General features: G+C 46.5%; 1 long non-coding RNA gene across 1 annotated transcript; it reads right to left on the minus strand.

Annotated features, from left to right (window-relative positions):
* Positions 1–1511: 1511 nt before the first annotated feature.
* Positions 1512–27589, minus strand: LOC136619790 (uncharacterized). Its single transcript, XR_010791031.1, has 3 exons — positions 27547–27589; positions 1650–1738; positions 1512–1573 (listed from the first exon to the last, which is right to left on the minus strand). It is a non-coding gene; the product is annotated as an uncharacterized lncRNA (long non-coding RNA).

Genomic DNA, 27589 nt, shown 5'->3' on the forward strand with positions numbered 1-27589 from the left:
AACTGGAAATCCAAATTGCTTTCAGTCGGGTCCATGTAGAACTGGAAACCAGTGTAATTTCCTTGCGGATCAGGGTAAGCTGTCCGTATTGATTTAATCACACACGCTGGTATGGGGATTCTATTGTTTTTCCCCAAGAATCCATGTATCCACGCTGTATAAGAGCGATATGCGCCCACACGCATAACCCTAAGAAAAAACGAAAGGAAATATATTAATATTTCTAAACTTATTAAAAAAATTTTAATAGTCTACATGAAAACAAAAAATAAAAAGACGCATTGATATCTTATGTTTTTCCATGTTGCCTTTTTCACTAACCTTTTTTCCTTTTCAAATAAACTTTTTCCTTTGTTAAAAATTATACTTGCATTGTCTTGTGTGTTGTACAATAAAATTGTAATAAATACCTATTGTTTGTGGTGTCGTACTGTCTCCGGGTGACCAGTGCAGATAGTCTTATCGCGTGTTCTATGTTTTCGCGCACAAGCGCATACTGAGCAAATAACGGATGTTGTGTAACACATACGCAAGCTTCTGGTAACATCTGTAGGACTACTTCGTGTTCTCGACAACAGACACACTCCGCCACTGTGGGCATGCAAATGCACTGCCCACAGTGACACCACTCTTTGTTGGCAAGCCTGCCATGGGGATCTTCAGTGGATCCTGAAGCACCCGCTTCTGGTGCACCCTGCGGATCGTTTTGAAAACACTGGAGACTGCTTATGTCCGCCTGAGCATATAGCGAGTCTGCCAGTTGTTGTTGAACCTAAGAAGGGATTAATATGAAGAATACTGTATTTAATGTTTTAGGAAAAAAGGAAGGGGTACATTTTTAATTGTATGGTGTTGCTGAAAGCGGCATGATCATCCTTATTAGGCAGGGCACAGATTCCTGTATGTATATGTGCATACATACACAGACGTACGTACGAGTTTGTATGTATATACACAGATGTACGTACGTGTTTGTATGTATATACTGACTTACGGGTGTGTATGCATTAACACGTACACGCGTGCGTACCAGTGTATGCCTAAACACGTACACGCGTGTGTCTGTGTGTATATATATATATATATATATTAAATATAATGTGTGTGTACACACGTAATTAAGTGTGACTGTATATACACATACACTCGTTCCTACGTGTGACTGTATATACACATACACTCGTTCCTACGTGTGACTGTATATACACATACACTCGTTCCTACGTGTGACTGTATATACACATACACACGTACGTTCGTGTGTATATACATACACACGCGCATGTGTGTATATACACACACACACGTGTGTATGTATATACACAGGTGTGTGTATGTATATACACATATACACAGGTGTGTGTATGTATATACACACACACACACGTGTGTGTATGTATATACACACATGAAATAATGTATTGAAATAATAAATTGTACAGGACTGATGCATAGTTGCGGTTTCAAACAATAAACAAAAAAATTTTATACATATTTCAACACATACCGCCGAATAATGCCGAGTTTCGGGGAAATCCTCATCATTTTCCTCGCTATCAGATTAAAAGTCCTGCTAAAAAAAAAAAAAAATGTATTCTGTTTATTACCATTGGTTTGCTGCAACCTTTCTATTTTCAGCAAAAACTTACCTCTCCAAAAGAATCGGATGAATAATCAAGCTCCTCAAATTCAAGATCTTCCTGGTACATGTTTGTTCTTGAATTGTACTACAAAAAAACTTTTAAAAAAACAAAAAAACACCAAGTTAGTGGCACTTCAATAACAGTTATGGAAGCAGCAGCATTTTCTAATAACAATCTTTTAAAGGTCCATGGCAGGCATAATTTAGGCAAATTTTAGATTGATTACTGGGCGATTGTGGACAGATTGTTGATAGCTAGCATTATCCGCAGTCTGTAGGCAGATAGCATGCATATTGTATGTAGAATGCAGGTTAATAGTGTCGATTGAAGGCAGTGTTTGTGTGTAGATTGCATGCAGATGCTATGTCTATTCCATGCAAATTTTCCGAAGATTGCATGATAATTGTATGAATGAATTGTGCGGAATGTATGCTGATTCAAAGCGGTTTGCAGTCACATGCACATTGCAGCACATGGCAGGCACATGGAAGCACACGGCAGGCACAAAAAAAAAAAAAAAGGCAGGCACATGGAAGCATACGGCAGGCACAAAAAAAAGCAGCAAACGGAAGCACACGGCAGGCACATGGAAGCACACGGCAGGCAAATGGAAGCACACGGCAGGCCCCAAAAAAAAAAGAAGCACACGGAAGGCACAAAAAAAAAACAAAAAAAACATGGAAGCACACGGCAGGCACATGGAAGCACACGGCAGGCACAAAAAAGAAAAAAAAAAAAAAGGACATGGCAGGCACACGGAAGCACACGGCAGGCACAGAAAAAAAAGCAGCACATGGCAGGCACACAGAAGCACACGGCAGGCACATGTTAGAACCCGGCAGGCACATGGAAGCACACAGCAGGCACAAAAAAAAAAAAGGGAAGCACACGGCAGGCAAAAAACAAAATAAAACAAAAAAACACATGGAAGGCACACGGCAGGTATATGGAAGCACACGGCAGGCACAAAAAAACGAGAACACGCCAGGCACATGGAAGCACACGGCAGGCACCAAAAAAAAAACCCCTGGCAGGCACACGGCAGGCACATAAAAGCACACGGCAAGCACAAAAAAATAAAATAAAATACACTGCAGGCACATGAAAGCACACGGCAGGCACAAAAATAAAGAAAAAAAAAAAAAGCCGGCACAAAAAAAAAAGAAAAAAAAAATACACGGCAGGCACATGAAAGCACACGGCAGGCACAAAAATAAAGAAAAAAAAAAAAAAAGCCGGCACAAAAAAAAAAAAAAAAAAAATACACGGCAGGCACATGAAAGCGCACGGTAGGCACAAAAAAAAAAAAATAAGCACATGGCAGGCGAATGGAAGCAGGCGGCATGCACAATAAACACTGCAGTCGCGATAGCAGCACACAGCAGGAAAAAAAAAATGCAGCACATGGCAGGCACTATAAAAATGTAAGACACATTACTATACAGGGCATGCACAATACATTTTTCATGCACAGACTCACTGCATAAGGCAATGATCCTGTGCTAATAAAAGCATGAAAGAGTACCGCGGAAAGGTGCACTTACCTGCGCTTCTGTGTGGTCAAGAGATGGGAGAAACAGCTGTTTGCTGTTTTCTCCGGTAGACTCCACCTCCCGCTGTGACGCTTTCTGCCGACCAGCCAATGTGGCGGCTGGAGCGGCGTTTCATTCATTTGCAAGTGCACGCCTCCACCGATGACGTCAGTCACCTGCTCACGTGACCGGCGTCTCGGGAGCGCGCATGAAGGCCTCCAGGAAGAGCGAGCATTGCACCGTGGAACGCACCCAGGGACAACGCAGGCGCCATCTTACATGGAGAAGTTTAAAAGTTATTATTTCTGCTAAACTGTAAGTAGGATGCGGTTTATAACCGCTCAAAAGGGCTGCTTTATGACGGGGGGTGACAGGGGGAATGGGCTAATAATATAAAATTTTGCGGTTTTGCCTCGGGACAACCCCTTTAAAACAAATTAAATTTCAGAAAAGCTTTGGGAGCTCAAGATGAATGTTTATGCGAAATCCAAGAAGCTGTTGTACAAACAGGTAAACTAAACATAATAATTCAAACTAATTGACTTTGAAGTTAATTTTTGTTTATTTAGCATCTATGAAAATATACCTACTTATCTTAACTCTAAGCTGCTCCATTACTTTACTGGGAATATAAAGTTTTGTGCTTAGCTTAAAGCCATATATAAAAGTTCTTCTAAATGTATATAGTATGATCATTTTCCTTAGGACTCTAAAATGTGGCAAAAAATGCCATTCTCACACCGTTATCCTACCAGCTGCAGGGTGTATTTTTTAGTGCTGTGCCACAGCTGCTGCAGAACATCAAAATATACACTATCAAAATAATTTTCAGACATGAATGTCTCTTTACTTCTAAGGCCGGAATCACACAGGCGAGAAACTTGCGCCAGTTTTCTGCGATGCAAGAGCCCGGAAAATGACACAACTATGAAATGTATTTTTTTCAATGTGTTTATTCCCATGTGCGACTTTTCTCTTTATGTGATCCTGCGAGAATTAAAAACCGCAGCATGTCCTGTCTTGTTTCAGAATGGTATGTCTTCTTGCCCATGTGTTCCTAAGGACCCTCTGTATTCTCGCATTGCCTTGTGTTGTCTTGCAATGTTTCTGTGATGCATTTTCATGCGTATTGCTATGGGAATATATGCAAATTTAAGCGGACGTGCTCATCAGCTTCTTAGCAGTGTGGAGGCCTGTTTGGAGCAGCGTGGAGGCAGGAGTTGTTGGCAACTTTCAAAAACACGACATACATTTATATAGACGAGGAGCACTTGATCTATCTGGTGCAGGGGCACCCCATCCTGTGGTACATCAGGAGAGTGGAGTACCATATCAGGAGCCGGAGGGACTTGGTGTAGGAGGAAGTTGCAGAGCTTCTTTTAGGGAAGCAGTGGGAGTCCCCACACTCCCTCCACAATACTGATGCCAGCCATAAGCCCCGTTCCCTGCAAATGATGCAACAGGATACCCGCCTGTATCACATCTTGTATCCAAGCTAAAGGCAGCCCAATAGGTTACTAGAGCCTCCATGCCCCCCTGTATCACAATTTGCATCCAAGCTAGAGGCAGCCCAACAGAGTACTAGAGCCTCAATGCCCCCGTATCACATCTTGTATTCAAGCTAGAGGTGGTACAACAGGGTACTAGAGCCTCCATGCCCACCCATATCCCATCTTGCATCCAGGCTAGAGGCGGTACAACAGGGTACTAGAGCCTCCATGCCTGCCCATATCACATCTTTTATCTAAGCAGGAGATGGTACAACGGGGTACTAGTGCCTCCATAGCCACCCATATCATATCTTGCATCCAAGCTAGAGGTGGTACAACAGGGTACTAGAGCCTTCATGCATGCTGTACCACATATTGCATCCAAGCTAGAGGCCGTACAACAGGATACTAGAGCCTCTATGCCCACCGTTATCACATCTTGTATGCAAGCTAGAGGCAGTACAACAGGGTATTAGAGCCTCCATGCTGCCCTTATCACATCTTGTATGTAAGCTAGAGGTGGTACAGCAGACTACTAGAGCCTCCATGAGAAGGAAATATATATATCCTTGTAGGTAGATAAGAGAAAACAATGGAATATATACATTTATATAGATATAGTTATGTGTCTTTCTTTTTATATGTATACTAACTTTATTCTCATATGTACTAACTCTATGAAAAACTTAATACTTCGCCTTACATCAGATATGCCAAGATGCTTTGCAAGGCAAACAGAGAAAGAATGTCCAAAGAAACTGGATGAAGGTTAAAGTGAAGGAGAGAAGAGATATGGAGAATGCATGCTTAGCTGCTTTTTTAGAATTGAGTGGGTGATTCTTTGCACTGGAGTTAATTGAATATGTGATTTTCTGTACATAAGCCAGAGGCGCCATATCAAGATAACGACTGTTCAACTATGCATCTGAACTTTCACTATCTCAGGCCGGAAATCCGGACTTTCCATATATGGTTATACGGTGGAGTTGAGCCAATGAGCTCATCACCCATTTCTAGTTATGAGACCAAAGGGTATAAGATCCCATGTAATCTGTAATAAAGCGCGCGGCGCAGTCATGTCCCCGTGTGAGGAACTATACCAGACTTCCGTGTGTGGTGTTTTCTTCCTTACCGCCGGCAGCGGGGCAAGTGGGGTGGGCCTGATTGGTGCTGTACTTAGAATTTCTCTGACAAATGGTGCCGAAACCCGGGACGACAAAACCGGAGCCGTGCAGCCCTGTCCACCCGGATCCACGCTACGGGGAAGCCGTCCTGCTGCAAACCGAGCCTGATCAACTCACAGAACTCCAGGTAAGACCAGCATATATTTATGTTGTGTTTTACACTGCGAGTCTTGCAGCAGGAGGGACTATCTGTGTTTTGTGACCGGACGGGTTGGGTTAAGAGTTCTACACGGTAACTCGTGTGGGCTTCGGGTTTGCCGTCATGGACCACTGACCGTGATATGCGCACCAATCGCTCACCCAGAAACTAGTCTGTAGTCTATTTGTACTTTGAAGTCCATAGTGTTTTAACAATAGTGGAGATTGTTGTATCTGCAGAATTTTTTTTCCTCTTACTTTTCATTTTGTCTCATAGTAGAAGGGACCCTCGGTTTTAGTTTAGTTAGTTAATGGTTTAGCAGAGGAGGAGATGCACTCTATGAGATAGGTCTCATAGAAGAAGGGACCCTCGATTTTAGTTTAGTTAGTTAATGGTTTAGCTGAGGAGGAGATGCACTCTATGAGATAGGTCTCATAGAAAAAGGGACTCTCGGTTGTTTTGCCTTATATATGGGGCTAACGATTTGATTTCAGAGAGATGCATTCTGTGAGGCTGGTTCCATAGGAGAAAGGACCCTCGGTTGTTTTGCCGGTATATAAGGGGCTGACAATTTGGAATTAAGAGGGATGCACTCTATGGAGCGTGTTATTATTATTGTTGTTGTTCTAATATGCGTAAGATCTTATTAAAGAAGACAGAGCCCTTTATGGGCCGCCGCCGTGCGGATCAATTGGTGGAGGAGAGACAGGAGTTCCAATGTGTAAAATGTAAGAAAACTTATGAAAATGTGTAACAAGGACCCGCACGGTAGATTACAGCATGGTGTCTGGGAGGAGGTCTTTAGGACCAAGAAGCGTGCCTTGAAAGACCAAGGTTTGCTAGAAAGTGCTGGAGTGAGGAGGAGAGAGAGACAGTCAGAGAAAGTTAAGTATGTACACATTATTTGTTTAGTAAAGTATCCGTAAGTGAAATGTTGGAAAGTACAGTAAGTGATCAAGAGGGTGTCGGGAGAGTGTCTATTGAAGGTTACATTGGCAGTTAGGTAGGGAGAGAAATATGGGGAACAAGCAAAGTCGAGAAGAAGGTTACAATGCATGTGATTTGTTGGCAAAGAGAGAGGAAAAGGTGTATAATATGTATAATCCATACTAGATGGATATATATATGTGTATATATGTATATACTGTATGTGCAAATGGTTAACTGAGCTTGCTTTTAGATGAGAAAGATTGTTTACATGAAGCTGCAGAGCTTGTGTTTAGTTTTCAAGGTCAAGCGATAACAAAGTAGAGAGAATGAAATAATGACCCTGGAAAATATCTTTGCTTGCTTAAATGGAATGAAAGCTTATAATGAATTTAATTAATTATACTGTCTTACAAGGCAGGAAATATAGCAATTTCTAAGGTATATTCTTACTTATACAGGGGTTGAAAATGCAAAACAACTCAGTCAGTGAATGCATATTCGGAGAGATAACAGTTGGTTTTACAAAGGTGGGGGCTTTCAGATTTCACTCCAAACTCAGGGTCACAGAAACTAAAATACTTTAGCGTTTAATATAGCATATAATAGCTTCAGTAAATAAGAAAGAGAGAATGTCTCAGTCACTCAGCAAACTTTTTTCACATAATTTGTCAAAGATAGCGCTCATTCACAATCTCATCTCAATAGAATCATGTACTTTATAACATTATAGCACTCACCTCAATGTTTTTCAACTGATGTATGTTTGTTAGTCAAACTTTTTTTTGTCTGTGCGTCTGTGTGTACTGGGACACCTTCAATAGGGGGTGACGGAGCAGACTTGAGCGCATGGATGGATGAAAGTTAATGCCCAGTGCTCAGGCTGTGATGAATGTGGGATGTGTGATGCAGATATTGACTAGGGATGGAGGTCCCCCCCATGCATGGGACTTTACTTGGTTGTGATGTGGATGCTTGGACGGTTAAGCTGAAATGAAGGTGTGAAAAAAAAAGACGCAAGCGACCAATATCGAAGGGGTGGAGCTAGATGATGTAAAGGACGTAATGTTTCATCCCTCTTGTCCACAAGGGAGGGGGTGAGGATCTTGAGCAGCTAGTAAAAGTTTTTTTGTTTTTTTTTCTCTCTCTCAAATTTGATAAGACATTGCAGGCAGGATCAGATTAATAATGAATTTGCTTAAAGGATATCACATTTCCAATATTAATAGATGTTTGTAGATTATTCTGCCCCGATGTAACTCATGTCTCTGTTATTGGTGCTAACATCTTACAGGCCTTATCTGCATCCATCAAATCTTTTTACAATGTGATACTACCTTGAACTCGGCTACTCTTCTTACAATTGAGTATCCTGGTTCAAAGGGGGGGGGGAGGAGGAGAAGGCATAGGTGATCTAGGTATTGCAAATCAGCCATTTTTAAATTTTTTGCAACAAGATTCTGATCTTTTTGAAATAGAATATCAGCCTGATTGTCTAGCATTGATGCAACAAGAAAATTTAAGTTTTAAAAAGTTACTGAAAGCCCTTGTTAACAATGCATATTTTGAGTTGTTTTTTATAGATGGTACCAGGGTGATTGACGACTCCACACTGGATATGTAGTGGTCACACAACAAGATGTCCTAAAAGCAGAATGCTCCGCATGTCGCAGTACAAGAAGCGGAACTAAAAAGGCCATCACTGAGGCGAGTAGAGTGGCCACAGGTAAGACGGCAACCTTTTACACTGACTACTAGAGCCTCCTTTCAAGGGGTCAGTTTTTCACAATAAATTATCCTTTTGCACTGATATTGTAATCACTTACTTGTATCAAATATCAGAGAGAAAGTTTCATTCCATTCCAACAACTTCTCTTATGGGAGAGATTGTTTTTTGACAATGAGTGTACATGGCGGATTCTAAATCTGTATGTGGGTTTTGAGAGCAGAATTCAACCTTTAAGACCTAAGGCAAACTGCACCAAAATCCATGGCAAAATTCTTACCATTTTGTTTTTTCATTAAACTAAGCTTTTTATGAAGGGGTAGAAGAAGAACATCTTTTGGGTCCACAAGAGGCTCAGCAACGACATTTTTCTCGGCAGAGTCAAGATTTATTGCAGGCCAGTCCGCTTGAATGTAATTTGATTTCCTATCCCTACTCCAAGTGCTGCAGACCTCTTTTCAAATATTTTCCTATCCCTACTGTCCCACATACATAAAAAGCAACAGTATTTAGTGTACCCCAGTTGCATTCCTAAGAGTACAACCATGACTTTTAGATTTTCCTCTTGTGTTCAGCATATTTGATTGAGTCGAGGAGGGCTGTCATGTTTGCATAAAAGTCTCCTTCACGTGAACTGCATGACCAACAGGAAAAGAAGGAAGACGGTTGCTGTTGTGAAGTAATACAGCTTTCAAACTAAGCTTGGAGGAGTCTATGAATAGCCTCCATTTAGTTGGATCATGGTTCAGATTCAAACATTTTATCCAGCCATTAACGTCGCAGCAAGCAACCAGATTGGTTTTATTCCGAAAAAAAGAAGCAGATCCCCCTGACGTTGGAGAAGACTCCATTGCTGTAGTCTTGACCCTAGAAGTTACGCCTTCTCCTTTGACAAGTCAAGCTTTCGAATGAGATCACTCAATTCCGCGTGACTCAGTCTGTGCCATGTATCATCTTTTACCTCAAAGTCAGGGTCATGGGATGTGGAAGGCTTGTTGAGTTCTTCTTTTTCCACACTTTCTTCAGTTTCTACTTTAAACTCATAATGTTGGGGTGGAATAGGAACTGGTCAACTATCTGAATGTGGAATAGCAGATGGAAGATTTGGGTATTGAACTGTTCCTGTTTTCTTCATTGACAATCCTTCCTTTATAGGCTGAGTCAAGCAGAAATAGCAGTCATCTGTATGGTTTGTAGGCTACTGCCAAACCATAGGCACGGCAAAAGCCATAGATAATTTTTTATTTTTCAGCCAATCTCGTAGTTTAACTGAGCAAGAGTTGAAACATATATGTGGAGCCCATGACTTATCCTGGTCCCCTACATTCATACCAAAATAATGCTGATAGGCAGTCTTTATAAGATTGCGTTTCTGAGACGAAAATGTAATTTCACCACAAATGTAACAAAAATTCTTCACTAAATTTACACATTTTTGTGGCATTTTGATATAGAAAATGTTACACTTCAAAGGCACTCCAAAACCAGAAATTCTGAGAAAAGGTAAAGCAAAAACAATATGAAACTCAGTCATAGCAACACTTATTATGTTTATAACCTACAAACATATGGAGAACGTTGTGTTATGTCAGATGAGAGGTGTGAGAACTACCCCCACCCCAAAAAAACCTCCAACAAAATAAGAATGTAAACTCTAAGAAATGATATGTCACTGTATCTCCAAAGCAAGAGCTAATCGGTCATTTTTATGTTGATTTTTGAATTCAGCAGCTGAAAATACATAAGAATACGCTACTTTTGAGCCCGAAACAAAATCATCATTGGGCAGTGTAATCAATGTTAAATTTGTACGGCTTCTAAATGGTTAAAAAAACGAAAGCTTTTCAAATCTGCATCCAAAATAAGGTAAACGGATGGAAGACAGGAATTAGGTTTACCTGTTAATTCCTTTTCTGGAGTCATCCTGACAGCATACACATGGAGGATGTCCACTGGACCCCTGTTGGGACAGGAAGCGGAAAAACATACAAAAGGCACCTCCCGCCACCAGCTCACCAGTGTGTACCAAATAACTACAGTGACCCGGCTTTGCTTAATCACTCATTTTTAATACCGAAACCATAGTACAATACGTTACTTCACGTAGAGAAGGATAACTGAAGGGGAGGGAAAAGCCCCTATGCTGTCAGGATGACTCCAGAAAAGGAATTAACAGGTAAACCTAATTCCTGTCTTCCCCTCGTCATCCTGACAGCATACACATGGAGGAATACCAACAATCAAGGGCTTTAGGGAGGGACCACTGCTTGCAGAACTTTCCGCCCAAAGGCCGTGTCCCGGCTGGCCCCCACGTCCAGACGATAGTGTTTTACAAAGGTATGGGTGCTTGACCATGTGGCGGCTCTGCAAATCTGGTCGGTTGTCGCCTGGGCTCACTCCGCCCAGGAACAGGCGACCGCCCTAGTAGAATGGGCTCTAACTTCGCCCGGGAGTGGGATCCCTTGGGATCTGTATGCCTCTTCTACGGCCCTCCTGACCCACCGCGCTAGGGAGTCCTTAGTAGCGGCCCCTCCTCTGCGTGGACCCTGAAATTGAATGAAGAGGTTATTAGTTTTCCTAAAGGTATGTGAGACCTCTAAGTACTTCAGAACTGCTCGTCTCACGTCTAGGTTATGGAACCTCTGTTCCGTAGTGTTCCGGGGTTCCTGGCAGAAGGAGGGAAGTACTATTCTTTGCTCTCTGTGAAAGTCCGTAAGGACTTTCGGTTGAAAGAAGGGGTCGAGCCTAAACTCTATCTTGTCCGGGAAGATGGTCATATATGGGGTTTTTATAGAGAGGGCTTGGATTTCCCCGATCCGCCTGGCGGTTGTAATGGCCACTAGGAAGGCAACCTTATATGAGAGGGTCTTAACTGAGAGTTCTTCCAGGGGCTCGAAGGGGTGTGCGCAAAGGGCCTGTAAAACAAGATTCAGGTCCCATGGGGGCATGGTTCTTCTTATAAAGGGGTGAAGTCTAACTGCTCCTTTAAGGTATTTTTTGACTAGCCTATGGTTGGCTAACGGGAAGTCAAAGAAGGCTCCTAGGGCGGCCACCTGGACCTTAAGGGTACCAGGTTTTAGGCCCATGTCCAGTCCATCTTGAAGGAACTCTAGAATCTTATTAATGTCTGGTTGTTGGAGGTCGTGAATGCTGTGCCCCAACCACCTAGAGAAGGTGTCCCACACCCTGGTGTATATGTTCCTGGTGGACTCTTTGAGACTCTCACATAAGGTGGTGGTCACCCTCCCTGATAGGCCCTGGTTCAGGTATTTTACCCGCACAGCTTCCAGGCCGCTAGTCTGAACTGTCGGGCTTTTGGGCAAATCAGGGGACCCTGTTGTAGGAGGTCGTCTCTCCACGGCAGATGTAGGGGCTCCTGTGTTGATAGAGCGGCCAGGAGCGGGAACCAAGGTCTCTTGGGCCAGAACGGGGCCACCAGGATAACGGAGCCCGGGGACCCCTGGATCTTCTTTAGAACCCGAGGGATCAGGGGGATAGGTGGGAAGGCGTATGTCAGGTCCCATTCCCATGCTTGGGATAGTGCGTCTATTCCCAGGGAGCCCCCGTCTGCCCCCCTGGAAAAGAACCGGGGACACTTGTTGTTCTCCCGAGAGGCAAACAAATCCACCTTTGGAGTCCCCCATCTTTCTGTAATCAATTGGAATGCCTCTGGATGTAGTGCCCACTCCCCAGGGTCTATCCTCCTGCGGCTGAGGTAGTCTGCCATGGCATTCTCTGGGCCCCTTACGTGGAACGCTGAAACGGAAGGCATCCGCTGCTCTATCCACCCGAGCACTTTCGCCGCCAGGTCTTGTAGTCGGGGGTTCCGCGTGGATCCCTGGTGGCGAATGAGGGACACAGTTGTTATGTTATCCGAAAATATCTTAATGGGTCTACCCCCGATCTCTGTCTCGAGGTCACGGATGGCCCTCCAGACCGCGCAAAGCTCCTTGTAATTGGAGGATTGAGTGGCCTCTTTCTGGTTCCAGACCCCCTGGACATAGCGACAGCCTAAGTGGGCCCCCCAGCCAGTTGCGCTCGCGTCAGTGAAGATGGATACTGGGGATGCCGGGTCCCAACTTGTGGACCTGGCGAGGTTGGAGATAGACGTCCACCACCCCAAGGAGGACCTTACTTTGTGAGTGAGGGTGATTTCCTGATCCAGGGAAGCTGGAGATTTGTCCCAGTTGCTCAGGATAAAGTCCTGGAGAGTTCTACCATGTAACTGGGCCCACGGGACTACTCCAATACAGGCTGTCATGAGACCGAGGACCCTCATGCCTCTCCTAAGGGAAACTTGGGAGGCTAACGAAAGTGCCCGGCTTTCGTCTTGGATCGTTTTTTGCTTTTCTAGCGGGAGGGAAGAGCACTGGTGGTGTGAGTCCAGGATGACCCCTAGGAACTTTTTCCTTTGTTCGGGCTGAAGATTGGATTTGTCGAAGTTAATGATCCAACCTAGCGACTCAAACAGGTGGAGGGTGAGGTTGACCCGGTGCTGGAGTTCCGAGGGTGATCCTGCTATAAGCAGGAAATCGTCGAGGTATGGGACAATTAGTACTTTGTCCGTCCTTAGTGCTGCTACCATCTCCAATACTAGTTTGGAGAATACCCGAGGTGCGGAGGAAATCCCGAACGGCAGGCATGCGAATTGGTAATGCGAGACTGACCCTTCTATCACCAGGGCGAATCGAAGAAACTGTTGGGAGCCTGAGTGTATGGGAATATGATAATAGGCGTCTTTTAAGTCCACCGTGGCCATGACGCTATCTGGTGTGATTAGGGGGATTGCTGATCTTACTGATTCCATCTTAAATCTTCGGTATGTTATAGATTTATTCAGGTATTTTAGGTTGATGATAACTCTGTAGGTCCCGTTAGGCTTCTTAATAAGAAACAAGGGGGAGTAGCAGCCTTTGAACCGTTCTTCTACGGGAACCGGGATAATGGCCCCCAGGGATAGCAGGTCCCGTACCCCCGACTGGAGGGCCCGGGCTGACGCGGGTGACTGGCAGGGGGTAACCACGAACCTCCGGGGAGGGGGGGCGGAAAGCTCAATTCTATAGCCCTCTGAGACCAGGCGAAGGGCCCAGGGATTGGAGGTTATTTCGCTCCATCTACTGGCGAACCCCCTAAGTCTGCCCCCCACCTGCCGGATCCCGATGGGCGGATTCTCACCCTTTCCGCCTTTGGGGTAAGACCAGCGTCCGGTTTTCCCCTTCCCCCTGTATGTTCTCGGGGGGACAAAGGGAGGAGGGTAGGAGGAGGAAGGCCGCTTGACGGGTCTCTCTGCTGGTAGCCCCTGACTTTTGTCTGAGGCCTTCTCCAGGAGTGTATCCAGGGAAGGTCCGAAGATGCGATGTCCCTGGAAGGGCAAAGAGCAAAGCCTGTTTTTTGAGGCATTGTCCCCTGTCCAGGCTTTTACCCAGACGGCCCTCCTGGCAGTGTTCGAAAGTGCCGCCGACCGGGCCCCGAACCTTACTGACTCCATCGAGGCGTCTGCCAGGAAGCCGGTGGCCTGTTGGAGGAGGGGAAGGCAGTTGGAGATATCTTCCCTCGAACCCCTTTGCGAGACCAGGGCCTGGAGTTGGTCTAGCCAGACCGTCATGGATCTTGCTACCGACGTGGCCGTAATGTTGGTCTTCATGGTGAGGGCCGCCGACTCCCAGGCCTTCTTCATTGCCGAATCCACTCGTGAATCCAGTGGGTCCCGCAACTGGGAGATGTCCTCAAAGGGGAGGGCAGCCTTCTTCGAGACCCTGGCGACCGCCAAATCCACCTTCGGGACGGTGTCCAAGAACTCAATGTCTTCCGGGGTGAAGACCATACGCTCTCTAAACTCCTTAGACAGGAAAAACTTGTGTTCTGCCTGTTTCCACTCGGTCAAGATGAGCTGTTTTAGGATATCATTGACCGGGAATGATGGTTTGGGCTGAGGTATGAGTCCCCGGAACAGGGTATCCTGGAGGGATGGCTGCTGCGGCGTCTGTTCCTCCACTTGCATGGTGTGACGGACCGCTGTTAGTAGCTGCCACAGATCCGCCGATGCGAAGAAGTACTTCCTCGTTTCTTCCATGGGCGGTATGGATTCTGAGGGGGAATCTTCTAAGAACCCTTCCTCCGAGTCTGATTCTTCTATCCGTGACCGCCTTACCCTTTTCGTGGGGGGCGGAACGGAAAGAGACGAGAGAGAGGCCTCGATCTCCTCGCGGATCATAGCTCGGATGTCCGATATGCCCGAGGGGCCTTCCTCACGGACCACCTTCTCTGTGCAGGCTGCGCATAAGGGTTTGGTGTGTCCCTCGTCCAGTCGCCGCAGGCAGACTGGGCACTTGCGCACGCGCTTCTTGGCCTCTCTGCCCTTTTGTGCTTCTCTGTCCTAAGAGACGGAGACAGCAGAAAAAGAAAGGGGGGGTTTTCCAGCACCTGACCCTTCCTTACCCCTGGTGTGAGCCCCCGGAGGTTTACTCACCAGCGGGCTGCTCTCCGTGTCCTCTCTGGCCGACATCTTTACTTAGGTGCAGACCGAAGACATGTGGGGAATCCTGCCTTCTCCTTTTCTCTTTTTTTTTTCCGAATTTGGCGCCTTTTCCCTCGAGGCCCCGCCCCCCGTGACGCGGCCGTGCTGACGTCATGCCGCCGCGCCGGACCCGGGGGATACACTCTGCGTCGGGCCCTGAGGAGGGCGCATAGATGTCCGGGGATGTCGGATCGAGCGCCGCCGTCGCCCGCGTCGCGCGCTCTCCCCCCCCCCCCCTCGCTGGCATACCTGCTCAGCCGCTCCGCCGACAGAGGATCTCTGGAAGCCAGGGTCCCGGGCCCGACGTCCAGAGCGGGTGCCTGATGTCCGGAGGCGGCTTCCAAGCCCTGCAGGTACGGGCTGTATCTTCCCAGTGCGACAACCCCACTGGGCAGCGCGCTAGGGAAGGGTTCCCCGCAGGGAACGTGGTGCTGGTTTGGATCCTGCGGGTGAGGGTCCCCACGTAGGGTCTCACCCGCGCAAGCTCTGCCAGCCCGACCAGAGAGTCGTCCCCCCACGGGCGGACAGGCTGCATAGGAATTTTCCTTCTTTTTTCCTGCCTCCAGCATACACCTGGAGGCTTCCGCTTGGACTGTCCTGTAGGGACAGGAAGACACTGGTGAGCTGGTGGCGGGAGGTGCCTTTTGTATGTTTTTCCGCTTCCTGTCCCAACAGGGGTCCAGTGGACATCCTCCATGTGTATGCTGTCAGGATGACGAGGGGAAATATATATCCTAGCAAAAATGTGTACAGTATGTTTGTACATATTTATTATATTACAATTGAAAATGTGAAAAAATGAGAATTTAAAAAAAAATTGCCCAATTTTGGCGCTTTTAATAAATATACACAAATATTATTGGACTTCTGACCTAGTTGGGATAATTTGCACTCACAATGCCTAGGCCTGTGTTCCTTCCAGATTCCGTGGGGTCTGCTCTGACTCGTACTTTCGCTGCTGCAGGGAGGAAAAAGTCTCTCTGACGGCTGGGTCCACCATCTTTGTATCACTATCTCCCTGGCTTGTGATTGGCTCAGACTGGCTGGTCTGAGACTCAGCTTTCCCTCTTGTGTCCGATCTCTCCTACCACATCTTCTCTTCTCTGTCTCTCTCCCTACATTAAACTCTGCCCCCCAATCAATCCTAACCCAGACAGAAACCGCTCACAACACACAGAGCAGGTTAGGGTGACAGGGGTGCAAGAACATACAAGTTGGTTGGGACAACAATGACACAGACATACACACATACACATTCCACATGAGATAGCCAAACAAGAGCTGTGGGGGCCCCAACCTCAGGCAACTACAGTTGTTTGTCTATAATTGTCCTGTATATAACAACCAGTCCACATTTTTTACTAATTAATGTAGAAAAAGAGTTAATTACAAAGGGTTCACTTACTTTTTCTTGTAGCTATATGATATTAAAATCCCTTTTAATTCAGAATTGATCAGGAACTGTCAATCAACACCAGTGCACTGAAACTGCAAATATTAACCCCTTCAGCATTTGTATTTGTTGATGCACCATGCAGCTACAATGTATATATACATCCTCTACTTTAGCGGCACATCTTATCGTGTAGCTTTCTGCCAGTAGGTTAGCTCTTGCTAATAAACAGTGAGGAATGTAGTGGTCAAAATGAGTCAAATTACCAGCTAGCGACAGGCGAAACCAGAAAATTGAAATGGGGATCTTTGTTCTCAGGTCTTCTATTGATGATAGGCATGGGTGGACTGGCCAGTGAACTCACCAGGAAAATTCCCAGTGGGTCGATTGGGTCCTGGGGCCGGTGCTGGGGGTGACAATTTTTTTAAAATTTGACTGCAGAAGTGACATAAAATAAAAAAAACACATTTACTCACCTGGGTCTGTCTTCTCGGCTCATGGGCTCTGAAGTTCACTCAGCATTGGTTTTGCACTGATTTTCACATTACACGGTCACGTGGTTGCTACAATCAGTCTCCAGCCTCACCAATGCTAGGGACTGGCACTAGACGTAGCGATTACGTGACCATGAAACCCAGGTGAGTGTATGTGGTTTTTAATTTTAATGCATACAATAGGGGGCAAAGGGGATATTATTATTATGATCAGGAGGAGTATTCTTATTACCAAAAGAAGGACAAGTGAGGCATTATTTTTATTACCAGAAGGTGGCCATGAGGGGCATTATTATTACTGAACGGGGACAGTAGGGGCATTGTTACTTAAAGGAGCCCGTATAGGATTTTATTACTTAGTGAGAGTATAAAAGAAGGCACTTTTACTTTGTATGGGGCACTAAAAGTGGTACTTACTCTGTGGTGCCTACAGAGAGCACAAAAAGGGAATACTCTTATGCTTTATTACTATCTGGGCCACTCTGGATAGGAAGATTATGTAGAAGTATGCAAAACAAAGGCAGGTGGCTAGAAAATTGAGGAGTCACAGATGTCTATGTGTCAAATTCTGCAGACACAGGTTGTGACTGGGAGAAGTCATGATCGCAGTCTGGGCCATATGGATAAAAGGGAAGGGGTATTGGTATTCTTTAAAACCCTTTACTTTCCTAGCACATAGCCAGGTCGTTTCTGAACTGCTCATACTTGTCGAACGATCATATGATGTTGTCTACTGGTGGTCTGTCGAGGGGGTCCTGAGCCCAGTCCCCTTGTGTGCCCTTACACATCCACTGGTCCCAACACCTCCTAACAGTCTGGTCAGAACGGTCCAGGTGTCGGCAATTCCTTAATATGACCATCCAGCTTCTTACATCCCAAGAAAAACCTTCTGTGTGTCTTAGAGGCGTCTAGTGGTCAACAAGCTCTACACAAGCAGAAGAAGAGGTCACTGCACACAAGTAATCACTGCTAAAAGGGATGAAGCTGATTTTTAATCTGCATGAATTATTTTAGCTCCTGTTGTTCTAGCGTATGAAGCGGGGTTTTAAAAAAAAAACAAGAAAAACCCCAACATATTCTGACTCTTCGAACTTCGCGCCAGTGTGTGTGAGCGTGAAAAGACGGGTCCTGCCGTAACTCTTCTTGCACACAACATGCGAGCGTCCCGGTAGTGGAAACTAAACCAGTGATCAGTGGTTTCGTATCGTCCCATCATGCGGCCACATAACGGCCCGTGTGTTGAGGCCCTTACCAAGGATATTCATCGGGGATCTTACAAGATGCTATATAATACAAACCTGCAGCAAGATAGTGTTACATGAGACTGGATTTATCACCAAATCACAGCAAAATCATGGAGATTCTGATCCTGCCCTTATACTTTGTATTACTGGTCAGCATTATTATAGTATTACTACTGCTGATTCCGGAAGGTCTCAGATGCTCCTCGAATCGCTTCTCTAAGATGTGACAAATGTCTTCTCTAGCAGTATAAGGCTGCTGTCACGCCTGCGTTGGGGTCGCTTCAGGGTTTCCGTCTCTCTGCTCCATTTTTGGAGAAGAGAAACTGAAATAAAACAGAAAACAACGAATCCATTTTTTCCCCATTGATTCCAATGGGGTTTCAATAAAGCAGAAAGGCTTCCGTATGCTTCCATTTCATTAGATTTTCGTTTCTTTGGATGATAAAATAGCGCAGTCTGCAGCGTGATTTTTCTGTTTAAAAAACGTAGGCCTGACAGAATGAAGGCAAACAGAAGCCTTTCTGTTATTTTTCAAACCCCATTGAAATCACTTGGGTAATAAATCATTTTTTCTCTCCTCTAAAAATGGAAACCGTGAGCTGACCGTCACGCAGGTGTGAGCGCGGCCTTATTCTGTAATCCCTGTGCCTCGTGTTTTGTATGTGGGATATATGTGTTTGTCAGAACTTCCAAGTCATTTCATGTTTTAGAATCTCAAACATTTTGATCTTAATTAGAGATGAGTGAACCTACTCGTATTGAGCAATTACTCGATCGAGCACCGCGATTTTCAAGTACTTCCGTACTTGGGTGAAAAGATTCGGGGGGCGCCGGGAGGCGTGGCGGAGCGGGGGATAGCAGCAGGGAACAGGGGGAGCCCTCTCTCTCTCCCTCTCCCCCCCACTCCCCGCTGCAACCCCCCACTCACACACGGCGCCTGCCGAATCTTTTCGCCCGAGTATGGAAGTACTCGAAAATCGCGGCGCTCGGGCGAAAAAAGGGCGTGGCCGAGTACGCTCGCTCATCTCTAATCTTAATGTAACACATACAACAACAGTAGTTTCAGGCTTCCCTCACACAGGCGTTGTGGTAAGCGCTACGATTTATATTGCGGGGCTTTGCAGCATTTTACTTTAGTTTTGATGAGGAACGCGAAACGCTCAAAAATAGAACAAACCCTGCTGGAAAATCACAGTGCTAAAAGTCACTGCAATCGAGCGGCTGTCTGAGCGGTCTAATCGAAAACAATGGGAGCGCTATACCGCGATGCTGAAAACGCCGCTCTAGTCGTGGTAAAAAATGTCTCTATGAGGGAGACCGTAGGCAGGTGTGAAAAATGCTGCAAAGTGAGAATGCTTTCAGAAAGAGAAGAAGTGTTCTCAGTTTCATCAAAAACCAAAATGCAAAGTGAGTGAAGAGAGGAATCTAAATCAGTATTTGGTGTGACCGCCCTTTACCTTCACAACAGCATCAGCTCTTCTAGGAACGCTTGCACACAGTTTGTGAAAGAGCTCGGCAGGGAGGTTGTTCCAGACATCTTGGAGAGCTAAGTACAGATCTTCTGTGGATGTCGGCTTGTGAAACCATTGGTCACGTTTTGCGGGCGTGATTTTAATCGCTTAGTAAGGTTGGACTTGATGGATATTTGTCTGTTTTCAACCTGCATAAACCAAGCAGCTGAAGAGTTTGTGCCTGCTGCTGACGTCTCCTGATGCCCCCCACCGATGACGGTTGTCCCACCAGACCCCTTGTTCCCCGTCTTCCAGTAGTCAGGCCATATTCAGCGTCAGAAACATCCAACACGGACTTCAATGGAAATCCATGGCATAAATCTGCATGTTAACGGTAGATCTCTGACATGGATCTGGATTAGAGCTGCCGTACGTACGCACACCAACTACTTGCATTCAGTCTGTATGTGGATACACCGCTGCGGAATCCACATCAACAAGGGACATGTCACTTCTCTTCTTTCCATGAAGCCTTTGGGCCATGTGCTGTCTGTGGTAAATCCCGGGCAGCACATGACCCCATTATAGCCTATGGGTCTATGCAGATTAACGAGGACCGCTAACTCATCGCATGCTCTATTCCTGTCCGTATCACGCTGATGCATGGCTATGTGCTATATCCAAGTGAGTCCGACAGCACATGGACAAGTGTCCGCGTGTTGTCCGATGCAAGTTAAACCCCAATCACTCGGGCGCAACTTGCACACACGGTAGGTGTGCACACAGACTAATGCAGATTCCACCATGTGAACACGGCCTAATGGATACAAGTAGTAATCTTGTATATACTCTATGCAGCACTAGTTACAGGAGGTCCAACCATGTGAACACGGACTAATGGGTACAAGTAGTAATCTTGTATATACTCTATGCAGCACTAGCTACAGGAGGTCCAACCATGTGAACACGGCCTAATGGGTACAAGTAGTAATCTTGTATATACTCTATGCAGCACTAGTTACAGGAGGTCCAACCATGTGAACACGGCCTAATGGGTACAAGTAGTAATCTTGTATATACTCTATGCAGCACTAGTTACAGGAGGTCCAACCATGTGAACACGGCCTAATGGGTACAAGTAGTAATCTTGTATATACTCTATGCAGCACTAGTTACAGGAGGTCCAACCATGTGAACACGGCCTAATGGGTACAAGTAGTAATGCTGTATATACTCCATGCAGCACTAGTTACAGGAGGTCCAACCATGTGAACACGGCCTAATGGGTACAAGTAGTAATCTTGTATATACTCTATGCAGCACTAGTTACAGGAGGTCCAACCATGTGAACACGGCCTAATGGGTACAAGTAGTAATGCTGTATATACTCCATGCAGCACTAGTTACAGGAGGTCCAACCATGTGAACACGGCCTAATGGGTACAAGTAGTAATCTTGTATATACTCTATGCAGCACTAGTTACAGGAGGTCCAACCATGTGAACACAGCCTAATGGGTACAAGTAGTAATCTTGTATATACTGTATGCAGCACTAGTTACAGGAGGTCCAACCATGTGAACACAGCCTAATGGGTACAAGTAGTAATGCTGTATATACTCCATGCAGCACTAGTTACAGGAGGTCCAACCATGTGAACACGGCCTAATGGGTACAAGTAGTAATCTTGTATATACTCTATGCAGCACTAGTTACAGGAGGTCCAACCATGTGAACACAGCCTAATGGGTACAAGTAGTAATCTTGTATATACTCTATGCAGCACTAGTTACAGGAGGTCCAACCATGTGAACACGGCCTAATGGGTACAAGTAGTAATGCTGTATATACTCCATGCAGCACTAGTTACAGGAGGTCCAACCATGTGAACACGGCCTAATGGGTACAAGTAGTAATCTTGTATATATAAAGCTGAAAGCCCTCACTGACTCACTGACTGACTGACTCACTGACTGATTGACTGACTCGCCAAACGTTCTCCAACTTCCCGATATCGTAGAAACATGAATTTTGGCACGAGCATAGATTATCTCCAAAATAGGAAAAGTAATTGGGTCCCAACTCGATTATTCAATTCTAGCGCAAAAGAATTGGCGTCGAAATTTTACGTACATAATCTAAATCTGTCACTTCCCAATGTCATAGAAACTTAAAATTTGGCACGGGCATTGATTATGACATAAATAGGAAAAGCTAATGGGTCCCAACTCGATTATTCAATTCTAGCGCAAAAGAATTGGCTTCAAAATTTTTCGTGCGGAATGTAATTTTTTCACTTTCCGGTGTCATAGAAATGGGAAATTTGGCACGAGCATTGATTATGTCATAAACAGGAAAAGCAAATGGGTCCCAACACCATTATTCAATTCTATGTGCAAAAGAATTAGCGTCCAAATGTTATGTAGATAATGAAAATCTCTCACTTCCCAATGTCATAAAAACATGAAATTTGACACAAGCATTGATTGTGTCATAAATATGAAAAGTTAATGGGTCCCAACTCGATTAGTCAATTCTAAGCGCAAAAGAATTAGTGTCCAAATTTTATGTACGTAATCTAATTCTCTCACTTCCTGATGACATTTTATATAAAGGAAACGTCGCATGGTTTCCTCCACGTGGTGTTTCCTGGGTAACGCAGAGAACTATGCAAAATGGTGAACATATGTTTTTCTTCAGTATCTCTAAAGTAACCACGACTTCGTAAGATTTTCCATGTGAACACCAGATAAACACCAGTACCAAATTAACTCGGGCAAAGCCAGGTATATCAGCTAGTCTTGTATATACTCTATGCAGCACTAGTTACAGGAGGTCCAACCATGTGAACACGGCCTAATAGGTACAAGTAGTAATCTTGTATATACTCTATGCAGTACTAGTTACAGGAGGTCCAACCATGTGAACACGGCCTAATGGGTACAAGTAGTAATCTTGTATATACTCTATGCAGCACTAGTTACAGGAGGTCCAACCATGTGAACACGGCCTAATGGGTACAAGTAGTAATCTTGTATATACTCTATGCAGCACTAGTTACAGGAGGTCCAACCATGTGAACACGGCCGAATGGGTACAAGTAGTAATCTTGTATATACTCTAAGCAGCACTAGTTACAGAAGGTCATGTGAAAGACCTGTGGATGTGAGGCATTTTCATGTGGCAGCAGCGCCAGCCCCATTGAAAGCAGTGGGAGAACTCTGGGAGATTCTCTGTGACAGCAGCAGCAGGGGATTCCTTCATCCCCGCAGGGAATCGCTTCACCCCAGTCAGGGCTGAAGGGATTTCCCCACCACATCTTAAGGGATTCCCCGAGAGGATGAAGGAATCTCCTGCCGCTGCTGTAATGGAGGATGACCGAGTTCTCCCATTGCTTTCAATAAGCAATGGGCGATATCGCAGCCAGATAGAACATGCTGCGATCTGTTTCTCACATAGCACCGTGCTGCCATGTGGGATAATATCTCTCATGTGTATGAACCTATTAAAATGAATGGGATTCATGTTTGTGCGTCTCGCAACGCAGAAATCTCACCCGATCTTATCAGCCGTGTGAAACTGGCCTTATTCTTTAGTTGCGGGTTTGTAACTAATTGCAACCTCCGTCCCCCGGAGACTGAACCTAGCTATCGGGTTGTTCAATATAAAGTTGTCTTCAGGTCCTTTTAGACGAGCCGATTCTATTATTGTTCGACCGGGCGAATGGCGTCACCGCGGCCTTGTTCACTTGTGCTCTCTGTTTAGACAGGCAGATCCATTGTTGAATCATTCAGTCTGTATAAACGGAACAATAAGTGAAGGAGCCGATGGTGGCGTATATGCCTGCAGAAAATGAATGAAACGCGAATGAATATCGTTTGTCGTCCAGTCGTTGGCTCGCTTTTAGACTGAACGATTTTTATTCACTTTCGCTTGTTTGAACGATAATCGCTCCGCCTGTAGGCACCTTTAGGCCTCATGTCCACGGGGAAAATCAGGCCCGCTACGGATTCTCCATGGAGAATCTGCAGCGGGTCCCTCCTGCCCCGCGGACATGAGCGCTGAAAATCAGAATAAATCAGAATTAACTCACCTCCCGCACGCTCCGGATACTTCCTTCGCCGCGGCGTCATCTTCTCTGCGTCGCGGCCGGATCTTCTTTCTTCGGCCCGGCGGATGCGCAGGATGACGTCGGTGACGTGCCCCGCGCATGCGCCGTCCCGAAGCAAAATGATCCGGCCGCGACTGAGAGAAGATGACGCGGCGGCGAAGAGAAGAAACGGAGCGGGTGAGTAAAATCTGATTTTTGTTTCCCGCGGATCCGGACGGCTTCCATAGGCTTCAATAGAAGCCCGCGGGAGCCGTCCCCGCGGGAGACCCGCATGAAAATGGAGCATGGTCCAGATTTTTTCATGCTCCATTTTTTTTTTTAAATCACTTTTATTGACCATCCGCGGGTATTTATCTACCCCGCGGGTGGTCAATGCATCCCTATGGGGTGCGGATCCGCGTGCAGGAGAAGAGTTAAAATCTGCTGCGGATTTTAATTCTTTTGCCCGTGGACATGAGCCCTTAGGCCTCATGTCCACGGGGAAAATTAGGCCCGCTACGGATTCTCCATGGAGAATCTGCAGCGGGTCCCTCCTGCCCCGCGGACATGAGCGCTGAAAATAGGAATTTAAAAGAATTTACCCATCCGGAGCGGTTCGGGAAAGTCTTCTCTTCCTCACGGCCGGATCTTCTTTTTCGGCCGGCGGATGAACTCGGCACGTCGCCGGCGTGCCGCGCGCATGCGCCAGGCACATCCGCCGAGCCGAAGCAAGAAAGATCCGGCCTTGAGGAATAGAAGACCTTCCCAGTCCGCTCCAGATGGGTAAATTCTTTTAAATTCCTATTTTAGGTCTCCCGCGGATCCGGACGGCTTCCATAGGCTTCAATAGAAGCCCGCGGGAGCCGTCCCCGCGGGAGACCCGCACGAAAATGGAGCATGGTCCAGATTTTTTCATGCTTCATTTTTTTTAAAATCCCTTTTATTGACGATCCGCTGGTATTTATCTACCCGCGGGTGGTCAATGCATCCCTATGGGACGCGGATCCGCGGGCAGGAGAAGAGTTAAAATCCGCTGCGGATTTTAATTCTTCTTTTGCCCGTGGACATGAGCCCTTAGGGAACTGGGCTGTCATTATTCCGACTACCTGGAGAGGGATGCCCTGCCTGGGGGGCTCATACATTTGGCCCCAGCATGGCCGGTAGGCTGCAGCCGCCTGAGGGAAGAGAGGAAGACCTTCAGCTGACGCCAGGCCCGGGAGCGATGGCCAACATAATGACCATATTTGCGCATGCTTTTGCGTACCTAAAGCAAAGGTGTAATAGAACGTCAATGTATTTACTCCGATGAGTGCGTTTTGCACGAGGATTTTGCGTACTTGGACAAAAGTAGGAACTGTTGTATTTTCCTGTGGTTTGTGCAGCAAAGTCCCCCAGAGAAGTCTATGGGAGGAGCGCAAATACGCAAGAGGGAGCGTGAAACACTGCGCAAAACACGGGGAATACAACACATCTGGAGCTTTTAAAGCTAAATGGTTTTTTAATCCACGGAGGGGTGTGTCGTGTGACCTGGCCCTGCGTTCGCACAAAGTACAGAACTACACGCAAACACGAGCGCAAATATACTTAATTCACTATAATGCGCTGCGGCGAGTGTTTTTCTGCATATGGTCGTGTGAAGAAGCTCTAAGGCCGGGCTCACACGGCCAAAAGTGTAAAGCGCAGCGTGGAGCTGGCTGTGACCCTGCATATGGCAGCAAAATCCTACTGCACATGACTGTGTACTCACCCCGCCATGCGCAGCACACCTGTGTCTTTTTATACTCCCCTTAGTGATGATGCGTATACCCCCCGCCCGTATGCATGTAATTGTATATACATACGCGTATATATGCTTGGCAATAGAGAATAATGGGCTCTAACTCACGTATTAATGGTGCTTGTGTATTACGCAGTTCCTTCTGATAAGCGTACAGCAATGTAAGTGATGTTGAGTTACCGCGTATCGCACGGCGTACAGATCCGATGTAATACGCTGTAAACATACGGATGTGTGACTAGCCCTGAGACAGGCTGTGAGGTAACAGCCATCGCAGAACCCTCAGCCACCAGCCATGGCTTCTTCATCTGCCCCAATAGGGCCACCAGCTGCTTCCCTACAGAATGGGGGCCGCTGCCGCAGTGTGTGAACGGCCGTGGGAAGGGGACTGCAGCCGTCTGTCGGGACATGTATTCTGTAGACGGCCCCTGTCGTGACATCCTCCAGGCTGGTGACAGAGCAGAGCCCTCCTCCTCGGCTGCCTCACTCTCCGCCTCAGTGCTACAGTCTCGGACGGAGGACATTACTCCGGTGATGGGAGCCGGGCTGCTGACAGGAGGATGCGGCAGTCATCACTGGCGGGGAACAGGGTGAGCCGGGGGAGACGGGAGGATGAGCTGTGATATATCGTGCAGGGGCGTAGCTAGAGGCTCATGGGCCCGGGTGCAAAAGTTTAGCTTGGGGCCCCCTTCCAGACCCGTCCACCCACCACTCCTTTTCACAGCTAGTCCTTGTATATCACTTTTAGCTACATTACTGTTTTTTTAATGACCCATCAATGGATCATTAGTAATCAGGGGTTTTAGATTTTTAAAACATCCAGAACACAAGCCTCAAGGCACGCTTTGCTTCCTCAGGAAAGAAAAAAATAATTCTATATACACATACATAATACAGGCACACATACATTGGAGACAGCATGAGCTAACTTTTATCACATGTTAGGGCTCATGTCCACGACCAGGTTTTCACCACGTATTATGCACACGTGGTAATCCCAGCATGCTCTCTTTCTCTGCGTACCACGTAACGTGAGCCCTGTACACTTGTATGATACACTGCCCATACACATTACATTGTTTTCATACGCATTGTCACTCTAAACAGAGTGGGGAATTAAAAAAAGAATCCCCCTGTGCATGTGCAGTGCTACACAAGGCCATATGTGGTCCCTGCCGGCAGCGTGCATGGTTGGGAAATGTGTGAGATGCCGGTGGTCTCCCACAGTGTTGTAGGCTTACAGCTGTGGCATTGAGCCCTCAGTCACCAATACAGCGGCTCGGTTCTAGCATACCTCTAATAGTGAAGTCAGGTGCCGGCTCGCAGAACCCCCCTCACTCACCCCCACTCCCCATCACACAGAACCCCCCTCACTCACCCCCACTCCCCATCACACAGAACCCCCCTCACTCACCCCCACTCCCCATCACACAGAACCCCCCTCACTCACCCCCACTCCCCATCACACAGAACCCCCCTCACTCACCCCCACTCCCCATCACACAGAACCCCCCTCACTCACCCCCACTCCCCATCACACAGAACCCCCCTCACTCACCCCCACTCCCCATCACACAGAACCCCCCTCACTCACCCCCACTCCCCATCACACAGAACCCCCCTCACTCACCCCCACTCCCCATCACACAGAACCCCCCTCACTCTCCCCCACTCCCCATCACACAGAACCCCCCTCACTCACCCCCACTCCCCATCACACAGAACCCCCCTCGTTTCCCCCACTCACCATCACACACAGAACCCCCCTCACTCACCCCCACTCCCCATCACACAGAACCCCCCTCACTCACCCCCACTCCCCATCACACAGAACACCCCTCGTTTCCCCCACTCACCATCACACACAGAACACCCCTCACTCACCCCCCTCCCCCCTCTTAATCATACCGAGGACGTTCCCTCTCACTGACTGCACTTACTTTCACTATGGTCTCTGCGCAGGCAGCCCCTCTTGCACATCGG

This window comes from Eleutherodactylus coqui, chromosome 3, assembly GCF_035609145.1.
Source record: "Eleutherodactylus coqui strain aEleCoq1 chromosome 3, aEleCoq1.hap1, whole genome shotgun sequence".
Lineage (NCBI taxonomy): Eukaryota > Metazoa > Chordata > Amphibia > Anura > Eleutherodactylidae > Eleutherodactylus > Eleutherodactylus coqui.